The sequence below is a fragment of the Gorilla gorilla genome, chromosome 17, assembly GCF_029281585.2.
Source record: "Gorilla gorilla gorilla isolate KB3781 chromosome 17, NHGRI_mGorGor1-v2.1_pri, whole genome shotgun sequence".
Classification (NCBI taxonomy): Eukaryota; Metazoa; Chordata; class Mammalia; order Primates; family Hominidae; genus Gorilla; species Gorilla gorilla.
The window spans coordinates 105,963,578-105,980,683 of NC_073241.2; the positions used below are offsets into that span (position 1 = coordinate 105,963,578).

The following is a 17,106-nucleotide window of genomic DNA, read 5'->3' on the forward strand; positions in this document are numbered from 1 at the left end:
AAGGTTCTCCACGTCCCCACCAGAGCAGCTAGATACAGAGTGTCGATTGGTGCATTCACAAACCTTGAGCTAGACACAGGGTGCTGATTGGTGTGTTTACAAACCTTGAGTTAGACACTGAGTGCCGATTGGTGTATTTACAATCCCTGAGCTAGACATAAAGGTTCTCCAAGGACCCACCAGAGCAGCTAGATATAGTGTCGATTGGTGTATTTACAATCCCTGAGCTAGACACAGGGTGCTGATTGGTGTGTTTACAATCCCTGGGCTAGACATAAAGACTCTCCACTTCCCCACCAGACTCAGGAGCCCAGCTGGCTTCACCCAGTGGATCCCGCACCAGGGCTGCAGGTGGAGCTGCCTGCCAATCCCATGCCGTGCGCTCACACTCCTCAGCCCTTGGGCGGTCGATGGGACTGGGCGCCGTGGAGCAGGGGGTGGTGCTCGTCGGGGAGGCTCGGGCCGCGCAGGAGCCCACGGAGGGGGTGGGAGGCTCAGGCATGGCGGGCTGCAGGTCCTGAGCCCTGCCCGGCAGGAAGGCGGCTAAGGCCCGGTGAGAAATCGAGCACAGCACCAGTGGGCTGGCACTGCTGGAGAACCCAGTACACCCTCTGCAGCGACTGGCCCGGGTGCTAAGTCCCCCATTGCCCGGGGCCAGCAGGGCTGGCCGGCTGCTCCGAGTGCGGGGCCCGCCAAGCCCACACCCACCCGGAACTCCAGCCGGCCCGCAAGCGCCGCACGCAGCCCCGGTTCCCGCTCGCTCCTCTCCCTCCACACCTCCCTGCAAGCTGATGGAGTGGGCTCCAGCCTTGGCCAGCCCAGAAAGGGGCTCCCACAGTGCAGTGGTGGGCTGAAGGGCTCCTCAAATGCCGCCAAAGTGGGAGCCCAGGCAGAGGAGGCGCCGAGAGCCAGCGAGGGCTGTGAGGACTGCCAGCACGCTGTCACCTCTCAGGAGGACATAGCAAAACACTCATAACCATGAGTCTATGGGAATTTTGGAAATTTTTACTCTCGTTTTTTATTCTTTTCTGTTGTTTCAATTATTTACAAGTAGATATTCCTTTTGTAATGATATATATAAAACAGTTTAAGTACTTAAAAATGAAGATAAAGGCTGGGCACAGTGGCTCACACCTGTAATCCTAGCACTTTGGGAGGCTGAGGCAGGCAGGTAACTTGAATCCAGTTCCAGATCATCCTGGGCAACATGGTGAAAACCCATCTCTGCAGAAAATACAAAAACTAGCTGGGCGTGGTGATGCATGCGTTTAGTCCCAGCTACTTGGGGCGCTGAGGCAGGAGGATCCCTTGAACCTGGGAGGTTGAGGCTGCAGTGAGCAGAGATCACACCACTGCACTCCAGCCTGGGTGGCAGAGTGAGACCCTGTCAAAAAAAAAAAAAAAGATGAAGATGAAAAGGTCAAAGGATCGAACATGTTTCCATAGCATTAGGTGGACAGCACCAAACTACTTCCCAACGTGTGGAGCTGGTTTGCCCTGCCCGAGTTCCCTGTTGACTGTATCTTTTCATTCTCTTATGAAAACTGATCTCCGTGAATGGGACTCTAAGAAAATTGCAGTGCAGCTCCTTTGTAGACAGGGTGCATCTACCCATGAGTGAGTTACTCAAAACTCTTTCTCCTCCTTTTTTGCCATCTCCTGAAATGCGTGTCTTGGATGCTGCTGGTTACCCTCTAACCCAAAGCATATTCATGGGAATAAAATCCAACAGCAACCAAAGTGAAATTCCAGCCTGTCCATTTTGCTCTTTATTTAAACTACTCATAATCAGGGACAGAGAGAGTTGAGCTGCACGGTTTACACTGGGCCGGGGGAGTCTGAAAGTGCAGGGGGGTCTCAGCTGTCCGTAGAGCACCCTGCAGAAGAGCTTCCCCGTCCCCCATGCCCAGCCTGCTTGGCCCCCAACCCCACGCATCCGGCAAACTGGCTCTTCCTTTCTCGTGACCATATAATTTATTTGTTCTTCATGTCCATTGCTTATGGTCTGTGGCCTCCTGATAGAATGTAGGCCCCACAGGAGCAGGGATGTTTGTTTTGATCAATGACATCATCTAAGGGACCAGAGCCGTGCGTGGCACCTTGTGGGTGCTTGCTAGGTCACCTTCGGATGAATGAACAGCTGCTCTTCTCTCCATGGTAAAGTGACTGATGTCCAGCAGTCCCTTCCCAATGGCCATTCATAATTCAACAAGTTAATGTAAAACTTTTGCCGGGCACGGTGGCTCATGCCTGTAATCCCAGCACTTTGGGAGGCCGAGGCGGGTGGATCACAAGGTCAGGAGATCGAGACCATCCTGGCTAACACGGTGAAACCCCATCTCTCCTAAAAATACAAAAAATTAGTCAAGCGTGGTGGCGGGCACCTGTAGTCCCAGCTACTCGGGAGACTGAGGCAGGAGAATGGCGTGAACCGGGAGGCAGAGGTTGCAGTGAGCCGAGATCGCGTCACTGCACTCCAGCCTGGGTGACAGAGCGAGACTCCTCCCCACCACCAAAAGAAAAAAAACTTTTAACAGATGGCAGATCTTGAGGATAAGATATCAAGTTGAAAAGACTGGTATCTTTCTTTGCTCACAGTTTAGATTCCTGGGATCTGGAGACTAGGAGGCCATGGAACCCAAACACAGATCAAAGGCTTGACTGTGCCTACAACACTCTGTTAAGTACTTGGCTGGCCTGTACTTAATCAAGTGCAGGGACAGAAAACTCTCCAGGCCATAAAAAACACATCTCAATTTAAAAGTCTTTCTCTTTTTTGCTTTTGAAAATTTGAACTTAACATTAGTCCCAAACTTACCTGGCTGTGATCCCATTTATGAAGTAACTCTGCTTCCCCAGCCCCCAGCCCAGAGCCTTATGGGTCAAATTCCCTTCCTCTGTGGTGGGATGAATTTACCATCATGGTGCCTCCGAAACCTTTCCCTCCCCAGCTCAGTTCCATTCAGTCCTTCATGGTGTGCTGTGTGTTTGCATTTCTAGATCTTCCAGAATCTCTGCTGTTCACTTTTGGAGAGTCCAGTTAGCCTGTGAAAATGTCATCCCTAGGGGTGAGAGGACTCTGGGCGGGTCTCTCCAGTGCCGAGGGAGACACCAGCCTCCGGCTTTCGATAAATGTAGCCACAGATTACTTTTGTGTTTTACAGTTTTGTTTGACTGTTTATTAGTAATTTCATAATACTCTTTACTGATTTTAAAGTGAAAAATAAACTTTTTTCACAATACAGATTCTCCTTGACTGATGGGGTTACATCCCAATAAACACATTATAAATTGAAAATACAGTAAGTCAACAATGCATTTACTATTCCTAACCTACCGAACATCGTAGCTGAGCCGAGCCTACCTTACGCATGCTCAGGACATTCACACTAGCCTACAGCTAGGCAAAGGCTCTAACACAAAGCCTGTCTTATAATAAAGTGGTGAATATCTCATGAAATTGATTGACTGTACTCGGTGAAAAACGGAATGGTTGTATGGGTCCTCGAAGCAGAGACTGCTGAATAGGTTTCACTTTCACACCATCTTCAAATGGAAAAATCCTAATCAAACCATTGTCACAGGAATGAGGCCTGGCTGACACGCCTCTTGTGCTAACCATTCAGAGTTAGAGAAAATTAAAGACAGTGTCCAGACATGGAGAATATCTTTGACCTAGATATTCGAAGAAGAAAACTAACTTATGGGCTGGGAAATTTTTGAGGACTGCAAAGGTGGTGGGTGACATGAGGAGGCACAGCGTGAGTGCCGGGGTGGCAATCCCAGGCTCTGGCCCATGCTCCTGCTCAGGAGGAGGGCACCTGGGTCCCATTTGCTTATCTCCAAAGCTGGGTTAACTAGATACGGTAATATCATTGAAGGACTTAGTTTATAAGTTTTCCAATTTATTGAACAATGCCTGTTCAATAAATGGTGATGATCATGATTTCATTTGATTTAAACAATAGTTTGAGATAGGCAGGAGTGATACTGAAAATATTTAACAATCCACTGGGTATCAACCAACTAGCATGGATGAGGGATACAGTTGCAGCAGCCAGCTACACCCAGTAAATATTAACTGGCCTTGGAAATAGGTATTACTGCTGTTTTACAAACAGAGAAACAGACACAGTTAATTGCCCCAAATAAATTACTATGCATTTGAAATATGAGGACAGCTTGAGAGATTCAGAGAGATGAAATGTCTTTTACTGCCCTGCGCGTTGGGCGTTTGGGTTGGAATACTGCATAGAACATCGTCTGCTTCCAATGCACCTATCTTCTAATCTTTTAAAAGCTTCAGTGTGAAGTCTGTTTCATAAGAGGCTCTGAGAAGCAGCATCCCATTTTCAAAATGGATACGTGCCTTGTGATCTCCAGCAACATTACATAATGAAACAATATCTGACCCTCTATATTGTCACCATTGACATGATATTTCAGCAGGGTGGGACCCGGCTGCCATTTAGATCCAGCAAGAAAGGAAATGAAAACGATGCAGATACGGGGGTTTAATAAATGCATTCCTGTCCCCGTGCTCGTCTCATGGAGAATGACCCAGAGTTAATGCATGTATTGTGCATCCATGAATGTTTCAGGATAAATATTTAAACTACAGCTTGAATCACACATGCTGGTGTTAAAGTCATTAGCTTCAGGGACTCTATTTCAGAAATGCACCGAGTCCATAAGTCACACTGTAATTCCAGTGATTTATACTGAACATACACCTATGCCTTTTTTTATTTAAATGCACAAAATGTGCTAAGCCCCGAGGCGTTTGTATTGAGATACATTTCCCATGTATGATATGCATGCCCTGCTACATAAGAATTAACTGCCCTCTTCCCAGCTACGTTATGATGTTACTGATGGGACAGGCTGTGATATTCCTGTGTAATTTCCATTCATATTGTATTAAAATGTCCAAGATGCATTTTATGTCAAAGAAAGCATCATTTAATAAAATTATTCACTATTACCCCATATAGAGATGTCAGACATTACTAATATAATCCTGAAATGATTGCACAGAAGTATCTTTAGGCTGAGAGGCACAGTCCCTGTGCTGTAGTAGAAATGGTTTGTTCACTCTATCCTCAGGTAACTGGTCCGAGTCTTGTTTGTTTTTACTGCATGTTTATATGGTGTCATCCCCACTGACACCATATTATTTCTCCCTTATTTTCCCTTATTTTCTCCTCTTAGTGATTCCACAGGCATAGAAATTGAAAAACATAATAAACAAGATGCCTTATTTCCTTGATTTTGTAACACTGTGAGTGATTTTCAGCTTCCGGATGCATAGAGAGCTTGTAAAAACATGCATTCCTGGGACCCCGCCTTAATGATTCAAAGTTAGAAGATCTAAGGGGGAGCCTAGGAGTCTGCATTTTCGACAAGCTTCCCAATATCTTTTTTAAACCTATGTACTGTGTAGGTCATGCTTTAAGAAGTATTGCTAAGTACATTAAACTACTTTCATAACTAGATTCAGTGTAAATTTCCGTTCCATTTTAAAGACACCACTAAGTCAACCAAGTCATATGAGTTTCACTCTCTTCTAATCTGTCACTGTTCAGCCTTCCCTCCTGCCCTTCATCATCTACCTATTCTTCCAGTCATCCATCCATCAATCCATCCATCCATCCCTCCCTTGATCCGTCTATTCTTCTATCCATCCATCTATTCACCTGTTCTACTATACATTCATACATCCATCTATTCTTCTATTAATCCATCAGTCTAGTCTATCCATCCATTCATCCATCCATCCATCCCTCCTTCTATCCATCCACCCATCCATCCATCCATCCATTCTTCTGTTTATCATCCATCAGTCTATCACTCTATCAATCCATCTATTCTATCCATCCACCCATTCACCTATTCTACTATACATTCATCCATCCATCCATCCATTCTTCTATTAATCTATCCATCAATCTAGTCCATCCATCCATCCATCCATCCATCCATCCATCCATCCCGCCTTCTATCCATTCACTCATCCATCCATCCATTCTTCTATTTATCATTCATCAATCTATTACTCTATCAATCCATCTATTCTATCCATCCATCCATCCATTCATCTATTCTCCTATCCATCCATTCATTCATTATCCTTGCAATCATCCATTCATCCTGTCGTCCATTCCTACTGTAACCATTTCTGAAGTATTAGTATGTATCTCAGGATTCGGAGATTCTTGTCTTAAAGGGACTAAAAAACTTAAGAAGAGTTTATAATTAGCCATCTTGTTTTCTCCTTTTATCTATTACTAAAAATCTAAACAATGCTCTGCTTTAAACAGACAACATAAAAGTAAAACAAAATCAAAATTGTTGTCCACTTTACTTGAACTGCTTCCTATTACTTACATCCATGATGTCACTAACCATTAAAACTGAAGAGTTGTATTGAACTGTAATGAATCTAAGATCTTTATCCAAGTTACATGGCCTGAATGTGTGTGTCCTCTCAAAAATCACATGTTGAAACTTGATCTCCAATACAATAGTATTACGAGGTGGGACCTTTGGGAGGTGATTAGCTTATGAGGGCTCTGCCCTGGCTAATGGGATTGCAGCCCCCTAAAAGAGGCCTGAGGGAGCCCGTTCGTCCCTTCTGCCATGTGAGGACACATGGAAGGCTTCATCTGTGAGGAACGGGCCCTCACCAGACACCCAATGTGCTGGTCCCTTGATCGTGGACTCCTCAGCCTCCCCGGAACTGTGAGGAATACATATCCATTGTTCATAAATTACCCAGTATAAAGTATTTTGTTATAGCAGGCAAACAAACTGAGACACCAAGACCCTCTTTCTCTCTCTCTCTCTCTGTCACACACACACACACACACACACACACACACACACCTGTGTAGCTATGGACATACTGACCCTAGTAAAAATCACCAACTGTTTGCCTTTGGTCCATTGAGAATAGAACTTAGCATTTTGAAGGATTTGAAAGACCTGATCCCTCTTTTATAGACTAGGGGGGCCAAGCATCTTGTGAAACACCCCAGCAGTCCCATACCTACTGTATTATGCCAGGACATCTCACTCTCAGTATTTTGAGGGATTTTAAGGACATGACCCCTCTTTTATAGACTAGGGGGGTCAAGCTTCCTGTGAAACACCCCAGCAGTCCAGAACGTGCTGTATTATTATATTGATGCCAGGACATCTCACTCTCAGTGCACTTGCTCTTTTTCTCATCTTGGGATAAATTTAGTTTGGTGAGGAATTTGTGCAAAGTAGATTACACAGAGTACCAGTCTTAATGTTAAAGTCAGGTATATGCCTCTTTTTTTTGCATGTGGACAATATAAGAATGTATCCTTTAATATGGAAAAATAAGGTCCTAAACACTGCTTTTTGCAAAAATATTAAACCTGGATCCATTAATATTTTGAAAATCTGTACTACATGAGAATTCATTTATTTCCAATAGAATTTTATTTATAAGCATAGTACTATTTTCTTCAAAGTACTTTCTCATATATTAAATTGCTATAAGTATATCCTAGGAGTTAAGATGTATTTAGTTGTATATGTAATTTTAAGGAGGTCTAAAATCTATATTCCCCCTGTCCTGCAAATCAGGAATTTATATGAGGTTAACCTCAAAAGTACATTTTAATTGTAATTTTGGGGCGATTTTTACTTTCTTAAAACGTTGCCGTTAGTGAGTTCTCCTCAAACACCACCGTGTGAGGAAGATACTGCTGAAGGCCTCCCCATCTGCCCTGTGGTGGAGTCATCTTTTTCCCATGGTTACCCAGGTATCTAGTACTGACTCTTGAAAAGATGAAAAGATGGCCTATTTTGACAACTACAAATCATAAAATTAACCATGTCCCCTAAAACTCTCAACATTCACAATACCAAGACAAACAGCCATGGCTGGCGCTGGTGTCCAAGGGCTGTGTGCCAAGGCAGTGCTGATTCCCTTTAACCATCAGCTGCCAATTTCATCAGGGGCTGTGGCTACACAAAGTGAGTGGTGTGGAGCACCACCTGGGTGGATTTTGTCCTCCAAACAAATTAGGTGTTTATCTTTAAAATCCTCACTCAGGCTGGGCATGGTGGCTCAGGCCAGTAATCCCCACACATTGGGAGGCCAAGGTGGGACGTTTGCTTGAGCCCAGGAGTTCAAGACCAGCCTGGGCAATATAGTGAGGCCTCACTACTGCAAAAAAAATTTTAAATTATTATTATTATTATTATTTTTTTTTTAATTTTGGCTGGGTGCGGTGGCTCACGCCTGTAATCCCAGCACTTCGGGAGGCCTAGGTGGGCAGATCACCTGAGGTTGGGAGTTCGAGACCAGCCTGACCAACACAGAGAAACCCTGTTTCCACTAAAAATACAAAATTAGCCAGGCGTGGTGGTGGGCGCCTGTAATCCTAGCTACTCGGGAGGCTGAGGCAGGAGAATTGCTTGAACCCAGGAGGCAGAGGTTGCGGTGAGCCAAGATCGCACCATTGCACTCCAGCCTAGGCAACAAGAGCAAAACTCCGTCTCAAAAAAAAAAAAAAGAAAAAAATTTTCAAAAGGACTACAGGCATGGTGGCACACACATGTAGTGCAGCTACTCGGGAGGCTGAGGTGTGAGGATCGCTTGAGGCCAGGAGTCAGAGGTTACAGTGAGCTATGATTGCAGCACTGTATTCCAGCCTGGGCAACAGAGTGAGACCCTGTCTCAAACAAATAAATTAATTAATTAAAAATAAAATACAATCCTCACACATACACCAAATAGAAGGAATGATTGGCCACATTTTGATCTTTTCTATCAAATCCACATATGCAAATAACAATTGCACCCAGAAGGGGCATCATTAACATAAACAAGTAGAAAGGGCCTCTATACACAGCCCAGGATATGAAGGGAAGTGTCAATATCAGTACCACCTCTGCTCTGTTCAGACAGGGATGGGTCATCCTGACTTTCTTCACCAGTAATCAAGACTTTGCCAGTGTCTATCCTAGAATATTATGATTTCTATGTGGAATATTTAAATTGTGTAGGTTTAAACTTCTAACTGGATTTCACAAACTCTTTTTTTTTTTTTGAAAGAGAGATGGTGGAAAGAGTGAAAATGGATCTGTGATATTCTACCCAGATTCGGAGAAACACAAGTTTAGGGTATACAAATCCCGATCAGATTTCTCTAGACCCTCTGCTGGTGTCAGAGACTCAAGTCTCTGCTCCCCACATCCTTGCCTTCCACGTCTGCCCTTTTAAAACCCTTTCAAGGAACACTGACCTGGCTCAGACAAAGTTGGCCTTTACAAGGGCGACCATGGGTAATGCGGATGGCATTCTTCAGAGAGGGCTGCCTGAGCTACCCAGGTGATGGGAGCAAGTGGGGTTGTCACCCAGGGACTAGGACCAAACACTCGAAACCTGCTGTGTCCCCGTCCTGGGACCACTTGAGGACAGGCCTCCCAGGCAACAGACAGGCTGCATTCCACCACGTGGTGCTGCCTTCTGCTGCCAACCATGGCCCCCAAAGCACAATTTGTTTCTTTTTTTCCCCCTAAAGTAAAGCAATTCATTTTATTCTTGAATTGTTCTACACACACAAAAAGGTCATCTCTTTTTTTGTCCTCAAAAAGTGTAAGTTTATTATTAGTTTTTAAATTTGTTGTTTCTATCGGTTATTGGGGAACAGGTGGTGTTTGGTTACATGAGTAAGTTCTGTAGTGGTGATTTGTGAGATTTTGGTGCACCCATCACCTGAGCAGTGTACACTGCACCCTATTTATAGTCTTTTATCCCTCACCCCCTTCCCATTCTTTCCCCGAGTTCCCAAAGTCCACTGTGTCATTCTTATGCCTTTGTATCCACATAGCTTAGCTCCCACTTATGAGTGAGAATATACAATGTTTGGTTTTCCATTCCTGAGTTACTTCACTTAGAATAATAGTCTCCAGTCTCATCTGGGTCTCTGTGAATGCCATTAATTCATTCCTTTCTATGGCTGCATAGTATTCCATTGTATATATATACCACAGCTTCTTTATCCACTCATTGATTGATGGCCATTTGGGTTGGTTCCACATTGATGGGCATTTGGGTTGGTTCCACATGGATGCTTATCTTACCATGCTAAATGCTAACATAAGGCTGGGCGCAGTGGCTCACACCTGTAATTCCAGAACTCTGGGAGGCCGCAGTGGGCAGATCATCTGAGATCAGGAGTTTGAGACCAGCCTGGCCAACGTGGTGAAACCCTGTCTCTACTAAAAATACAAAAATTACCTGAGTGTGGTGCTGGGCACCTGTAATCCCAGCTACTCGGGAGATGAGGCAGGAGAATCACTTGAACCCGGTAGGCAGAGGCTGCAGTGAGCCAAGATTGCTTTATTGCACTCCAGCCTGGGCAACGAGAGCAAAATTCCATGTCAAAAACAAACAAATAATAAACAAACAAATAAACAAATAAATAAATAAATGCTAACATAAGCATTTTGCAAAATATACGATAACTAACACTACAATTTTGGTTTCCTTTCTTGTTTCTATTTTTAGTTAAACTAAAAAAATTTGGTTTTCTTAGACTTCTGGGTGGCTATGTTGAAAATTTGTTTTTCAATCGTGGTAAAATATATGTATAATAAAATGTGCTATTTAACATTTCTAAGCGTACAATTAATTACATTCACAATGTTGAGCAACCATCACCACTCTCCATTTCCAAAACTTTTTCATGACTTCAAAGGGCAAATTTAAGTCCCATAAATAGACTTAGGCTTAATTAAGCAGATAAAAGAAGAAGAAGCGAGCTGCAATGGGTGATCAAGGTGTTACGTTTACAAGGAACGTGAAACTCTGGGGTTTTTGAACTAAGTGATTAAGCCCACAGCTTAAAGCAAAACCCAGAATTAAAGCTCAAGTTCACATTCAAGGGAACATTAGTTAATTCACTTGGACCCACCGGTTCTGAATTTGCCCCATTTCTTCTCAATACCTCTCTCTTCTCTCAGTCATATCGATGGAAGGGCCTTCAGTTTTCCCCTTGTATTGAATTCCGGCGGGTCTCACTTGCCCAGTGCTTTCTGTTTTGTTTTGTTCTCAGGTTATTTTTTTTTTCCACAGAGAATACGCTGCATCGAACACAGAACAAAAAGACTCACTACAACGCTGCAGCCACAATAGCGTGTGATTTCAAGTCTTAAAAACCAGAATCACTTTTTTCTCTGGACTGGAAGCATATTTATTTTGGCCGGTAAATGAGGACTTGTTCCCTGCCTGGGGTGGCGGGGCGGGGGAGAAGCTCTGTTCTGCTGGCTGTGGCGGCAGGCGGGCAGGCATGTTCCAGTTTCAAGTTTGGCCCAATTCCTCCAAGCTAGCCCTGCTGTCACCTACGGAAAACAGAGAACCCGGGGGGATTTGCTGAAGGCAGCTCCTGAGCCTTCCCACTCCCCACACGCCCTCACATCAGCAGCAGAGCCCGGGGCTGACGGAGTGGGTTTCTCTGGGAAGGACTCTGCCCTTGGATAGATCTGTATCTATGGTAACAGTAAGATGTTTGTGTGAATAACTGAAAAAAAAAAAGTCTTTCAAATCTCTTCTTCTAAACTGTCAAGGCATGTTATTTCCAGCTTCAAATATTATTTTTAATAAATACTTATTTTCCCATGTAAACACTCAGGCAACTCTCTTTAGAACTTATATGTTCCCAGGGTGCATAATGGGAGGTGTTTCAGTTACACACGAGGGAAACATGCCGTGAGTCAGAGGAAAGAGTAAATTATGTAAGAAAAGTGTTGTGTGTGTGCCTGCGTGTGTGCGTGTGTGCCTGCGTGTGTGCCTGCGATGGAGGGGGCGATGTGCCTGCGTGTGTGCCTGCATGTGTGTGCCTGCGTGTGTGCCTGCGTGTGTGTGTGTGCCTGCGTGTGTACCTGCGTGTGTGCCTGCGTTGGAGGGGGCGATGTGCCTGCGTGTGTGCATGCGTGTGTGTGTGCTTGCGTGTGTACCTGCGTGTGTGCGTGTGTGCCTGCGATGGAGGGGGCGATGTGCCTCCGTGTGTGCCTGCGTGTGTACCTGCGTGTGTGCCTGCGTGTGTGCCTGCGGTGGCAAGGGCGGTGTGCCTGCGTGGTGGGCTCCCTGGAGTGATGGGCATTAGCTTTCTCATGACTGCCGCCTGGGAGGCTGGTTATTCCAAAGGACCTGGCGCCCAACGCAAGCACGACCGAAGCCTTGAAGGCGAGCAGGCACCCTCCGCGGGTGTGGTCTTCCGCCCAGAGGGCCAGAATGGCATCCTTGCATCCCGGTCATGCTGGTTCCCCAGACAAGGGCAGGGGTTCCAATTGGAATTTCTTCCTCCATCTAAGAAGAGAGGACTTTTGCGATTGGTATATTCGGACCGGAGTATACACTCACCCACATTCAGTCTGGGTGAAGTGGGAGCACTGGAAGGCAGAGGGGGACTGCGTGGTTGGTTCACTTTCTGGGGTGCCAGGTAGAGTCCCCTCTACCCTGAAGGTGCCCGCACACAGCTCTTTGACTTGGACATCACGGGAGGGAATCCTTTTTCCGGTGAGGCAGGGTCTCAAGACAAGCATATTCTTTCATTCTTTCGCACAGGTTCCATGGAGAAAGGGGGTGGGGCCTCAGGTTAAAATGTGCCGCTGAGTTACACAGAGAGGCAGAGAGTGCCACTGAGCCCTGCCCAAAAGCTCATGGCTGAGTGAATGTAGATGATGGTGATGTCTCCTTCCCCTGAAGCCCCACGGAACACACGTCCATTCCAGAGCACAGAGGAGGTGGGGTGGCCAGGGTGCAATGGGGCGGGAGACGGTGTTGCCTGGAGTGGACTTAGGAAAGGTGGGAGGAGATGGAGCAGATGGCATTGAAGGGGAATTGTGAGAGAGCCGGGAAACGCGACGATGGTATTTACCTGGCCAGGGCACAGGGAGGCCTTTCTCTATCCTGCTGATATTAGTCTGCCCCCTGGACCCATATCCCCTCTTTCCAACTGCCTTAGTCTATTTTCAATTGCTTATAACAAAATACCTGAAACTGGATAATTTATAAGAAAGGGAATTTATTTCTTCCAGTTATGGAGGCCTCTGAGAAGTCCAAGCTGGAGGTGTGGCATCTGGTTAGGGCCTTCTTGCTACTGGGGACTCAATAGGGAATACCAAGGCAATGCAGGGCTCCACATGGAGAGGGGGCTGAGCAGGTTAACATGGCAATGTGCTAGCTCAAGCCTCTTCCTCCTCTTCTAAAGCCACCTGTTCCCCTCCCGTTATAACCCATTAATCCATGAACCCGTCAGTCAATGAAGGGATTCATCCATTCATGAGGGTGGAGCCCTCTTAAAGGCGCCAATTCTCAGTGCTGCCACATTGGGGATTAAGTTTCAACATGAGTTTTGGAGGGGACATTTAAGCAGGAACGCCTCTCTCCCTGCCTTGCTCCTGCCAAACTTGTAAAACATTGCAATCAACTCTGAGAAAAGGGATGGAGGCAGGGGACACGACGATGTTTCTAAATGAGACGTCTGTCACAGTGGAGGGAGGTAGAGCAGAAGGGTTAGGACTCGGGCCCTGGGCCAGGCGGTCTCGTGCAAGCCCCGCCTCTCCCTTACTAGCAAAGTTGTGAGGACAGCGCCTGCGCGCAACACTTGCTTAGTAACTTGTTAACTGTTATTACAGAAAGCGTGGAGCCAAACAGATGGCAGAGGCCCAAGGAAGAGCGCGCTAAACCCGAAGTAGATCTGATTTCACATCCTGACTTGGCGATTGTTTAGCTGGGTCAGGGTAAATGCCTCGCTGTTCCTCGTCTGTAAATGAACACGGGTGCCGAGGTTGGGGTGAGCGCCTCACCGAGCCTCAGTTTCTCATCTGTAAAATGGACACCTGTGCGCGCCTCGCGGCAGGAGCTGCTGAGCACGCGGATGGGTCCTCTGGAGGCTGGGCCGCCAAGAGGCGGCGGCTGCACCATCTGATGCTAGAGAACGAGAACGGCAGTGCGTGCCCGACACAAAGGGAAGGACAGGGGACACTGAACAGGGGAGACGACATGGAAGAAATCGGGGGGGGGGGGGAGCCAAAAGCCGCCATGCCGAGAAGGGGGTCGGAGGAGGCGCGGGAGAGAAAAGCCCAGGGCTGTACACTCGCATCCCTCTGCTGCCGGCCCTTCGGGTACATTCAAATACTGGGCATGAGTCCCGCAGACAAGGCTTTGAAAGGATATTGTTCTCCCATAAATAGAAGTGAAGGTGCTGGAAGAGGCACGAGCAGGAAAATTATGGCTGGGCTGTGGACATCTATGGAGAAGACAGACTTGTGTGTCACTGTTGAGCAAAGGAGAGCCCTGCACACCTGCCCAGGGAGAAAGCACCCTGCCTTGGGCTACTTACTTCTGGCTGCAGAGCCAGCCTGGCGGATCCTGCAGTTCCTCCCGTCCAGACTCAGTAGCAATTTTGACGCCTGCTTTTTTTTTTTTTTTTTTTTTTTTTTTTTTTTTTTGAGACGGAGTCTCGCATGCCCGGCTAATGTTTTGTATTTTTAGTAGAGATGGGGTTTCACCGTGTTAGCCAGGATGGTCTCGATATCCTGACCTCGTGATCCGCCCGTCTCGGCCTCCCAAAGTGCTGGGATTACAGGTGTGAGCCACCGCGCCCGGCCGACGCCTCCATTTTTATAGGCACCTGAGCCCCCTGTTTTCTTTGCTTCCTTTCGCTCTAGAAAAAAATGTAAGCAATTTGAAGGCAGTCATCGTCCCTCACGCAGCTACACATTCATATACGTAGATGCAGAAACAGGTGTAACTTTAGGTTATAGGAGAAAGTACCTTCTAAATTTGCAGCAAGAGGCAGAAGCAGTCTTAAAAAGGGGGTTTGAGAAGCCAGCAGCTCACTCTCAGGTTGTCTAGGGATCCCTTCCTGCCATGGTAGAAGCCTGAATTTTCAGATTTTCTCCAAGTATAAAGATAAAAAAGTAAATGAACCAAAACAGTTCAAAATTAAGTTGATATTATTTAAACACTTCATTATATATTCTGGTTTCTCTTCTGATTGCATAAAATCCAAAGGGAAATTCTCTGCCTTCTGGAAATGAATTTGTCCAAAGGAATCTCTAGCCTTGAATTTGTACCAAAAAAAACCACCCTAAAAACATATGAGTGATCAGCTGGCCCTGTTGGGGTCTTTCTGGTTGGAAGATGAATAAGGAAAGGCATATCTGACATTTCATTTCACTGACATTTTATTTTGTTCTCAGTCTTTTTTTCTGTTTCCTCAAGTACATTTTCTGCTATGATGCTGCAAACAGGCACCAGGATGAGTCAGACCCATTTAAGATTGTTGAGCCTCACAGGTTTAGCGATTTAATTACGTGTTTTGTGGGATTTGCAAGCTGCGTGCAATCTCCCCGCGTGCCTCAGGTCCACAAGTGGCAGTGGCCCTTGTCTCTCTCTGGTTTTGTTTGGTGGTACATCAGGCCAGTCTCTGGAAGCCCGGAATTGAGGATGCAAGCATGTTCATGCGCGTGGTGTAGGATCGACGGGGAAGGAAATCGCTGGAGACCTTCCGCTCCCTCCTCCACCTGGGGCTGGGCCGTGAAAACGTGAGTGGGATACGGTGAGGGTTTGTTGTGTGTGTTTGTTTTGTGAACATGTTGATTAAGGGTGCTGGCCAATCATATAGAAAGAAACATCTGGCAGGCACTTGGAAATGTGGAAGGGGTGTTCAGGGCAAAGGACCATCCAGTTCGCCAAGTCCACAGATGCTGATCTTAACGGCAGTCTCCGTTACAAGATGCTGTTCTAGATGCCAGAGATATTGCAGGAAGCAAACAAGTGCTTGGGACTCAGTTTCTAGATGGGGAGGCAGAGGGACCAAGGCAGCGACGCGTCTGTCAGCAGTGAGGTGCTAAGAGGTAGGAAGAGGGGCATGCAGAGGGGCAGGGAGTCAGGGAAGGTGGAAGGGGGATGGGAAGGGCATTGGAACAGGGGGAGGGCCCAAGGCTGTGGGGGAGAGGGCTTAGAGCAAGGGGACCTGTGCTGCTGCGGTCCCAAGAGCGGTGGTGACCAGTGCACGATGTCATGAAGATACTAAGAACTGCTGCACTGTAAACTTTAAAGTGGTAAATGTTATGGTATGTGAATTGTATCCCAACACAAAAAAGTGATTCGTCATAAGATGGTTGAAAGCAGTTTAAAAATATTGAGTGATATAAATTTAAAAATTAAAACCTCTTGATTCCTTCACTGACTGCACCTTCCTCATTGCTAATTTCCAAAGGGAAATCATGTTACCACTGTGCAGAAACCTTCTAGGACCAGTAATGTATATATGTGAGCATCTTTTTTTCTTTTTGGCAAAAATAGTATCAAACTTTAAGTGGTGTTTTGCAGCTCGCTTTGTTTAAGGGACAATAAACATCTCCATGTCAATTCAAGTGCCTAACTGTTAAAGAAGTGCCTAGTATCCCATTGTCTGGCAGTCCTATCGCTTACTTAAGCAGCCCTTTATCAATGGACACTTAAATGTTTCCAAAATTTTGCCATGAGACTCTGAACTGAATATGCTTGTGCCGGCATCTCTGTAAACTGATGCAAGCATCTGCGTTGCATGAATTCCTGGAAGTAAAACTGATGGGCCAAAGGACATGTGTGTTTTAGATCTTGATAAATATTGCCAAATGGCTTTCCAAAAACTGTTCCTAATGGACAGGGTCCCAGCGGTCAAGCAGGCCCCGTTTCCTCCTACCCTCGGACGAACTCTTCGTCCTCTGAAGAAGTCTCCAAGACCACTTGACTGGGGGTGATGGAGAAGGCGGGGTGTGGGGAGATGAGCCTCAGCCCATCATGGCTTGAGCTAGGATGGCTGTGTTTTCATTTGTAATTCTGATAACAAGGTTTTTGAGCAAATAATTCTGCTTTTAAAAAAAATAAGAAAAATAGGCCGGGTGCAGTGGCTCACGCCTGTAATCCCAGCACTTTGGAGGCCGAGGAGGGCGGATCGCCTGAGGTCAGGAGTTTAAGACCAACCTGGCCAACATGGTGAAACCCCATCTTTACTAAAAATACAAAAATCAGCCAGGCGTGGTGGCAAATGCCTGTAATCCCAGCTA

At 46.1% G+C, this 17,106-nt stretch overlaps 2 long non-coding RNA genes across 2 annotated transcripts in view; one reads left to right on the plus strand and one right to left on the minus strand.

Annotated features, from left to right (window-relative positions):
* Positions 1 to 986: 986 nt before the first annotated feature.
* LOC129528234 (uncharacterized) lies at positions 987 to 11,665 on the minus strand. The gene is made up of 3 exons (XR_008673472.2): positions 10,959 to 11,665; positions 10,283 to 10,399; positions 987 to 1,384 (listed from the first exon to the last, which is right to left on the minus strand). It is a non-coding gene; the product is annotated as an uncharacterized lncRNA (long non-coding RNA).
* A 3,618-nt stretch (positions 11,666 to 15,283) lies between these two features.
* Positions 15,284 to 17,106, plus strand: part of LOC101136124 (uncharacterized) — a 35,602-nt gene continuing 33,779 nt past the window's right edge. Inside the window, exon 1 of the long non-coding RNA XR_008673475.2 lies at positions 15,284 to 15,597. This is a non-coding gene — a long non-coding RNA (uncharacterized lncRNA). The remainder of the gene's footprint in view (positions 15,598 to 17,106) is intronic.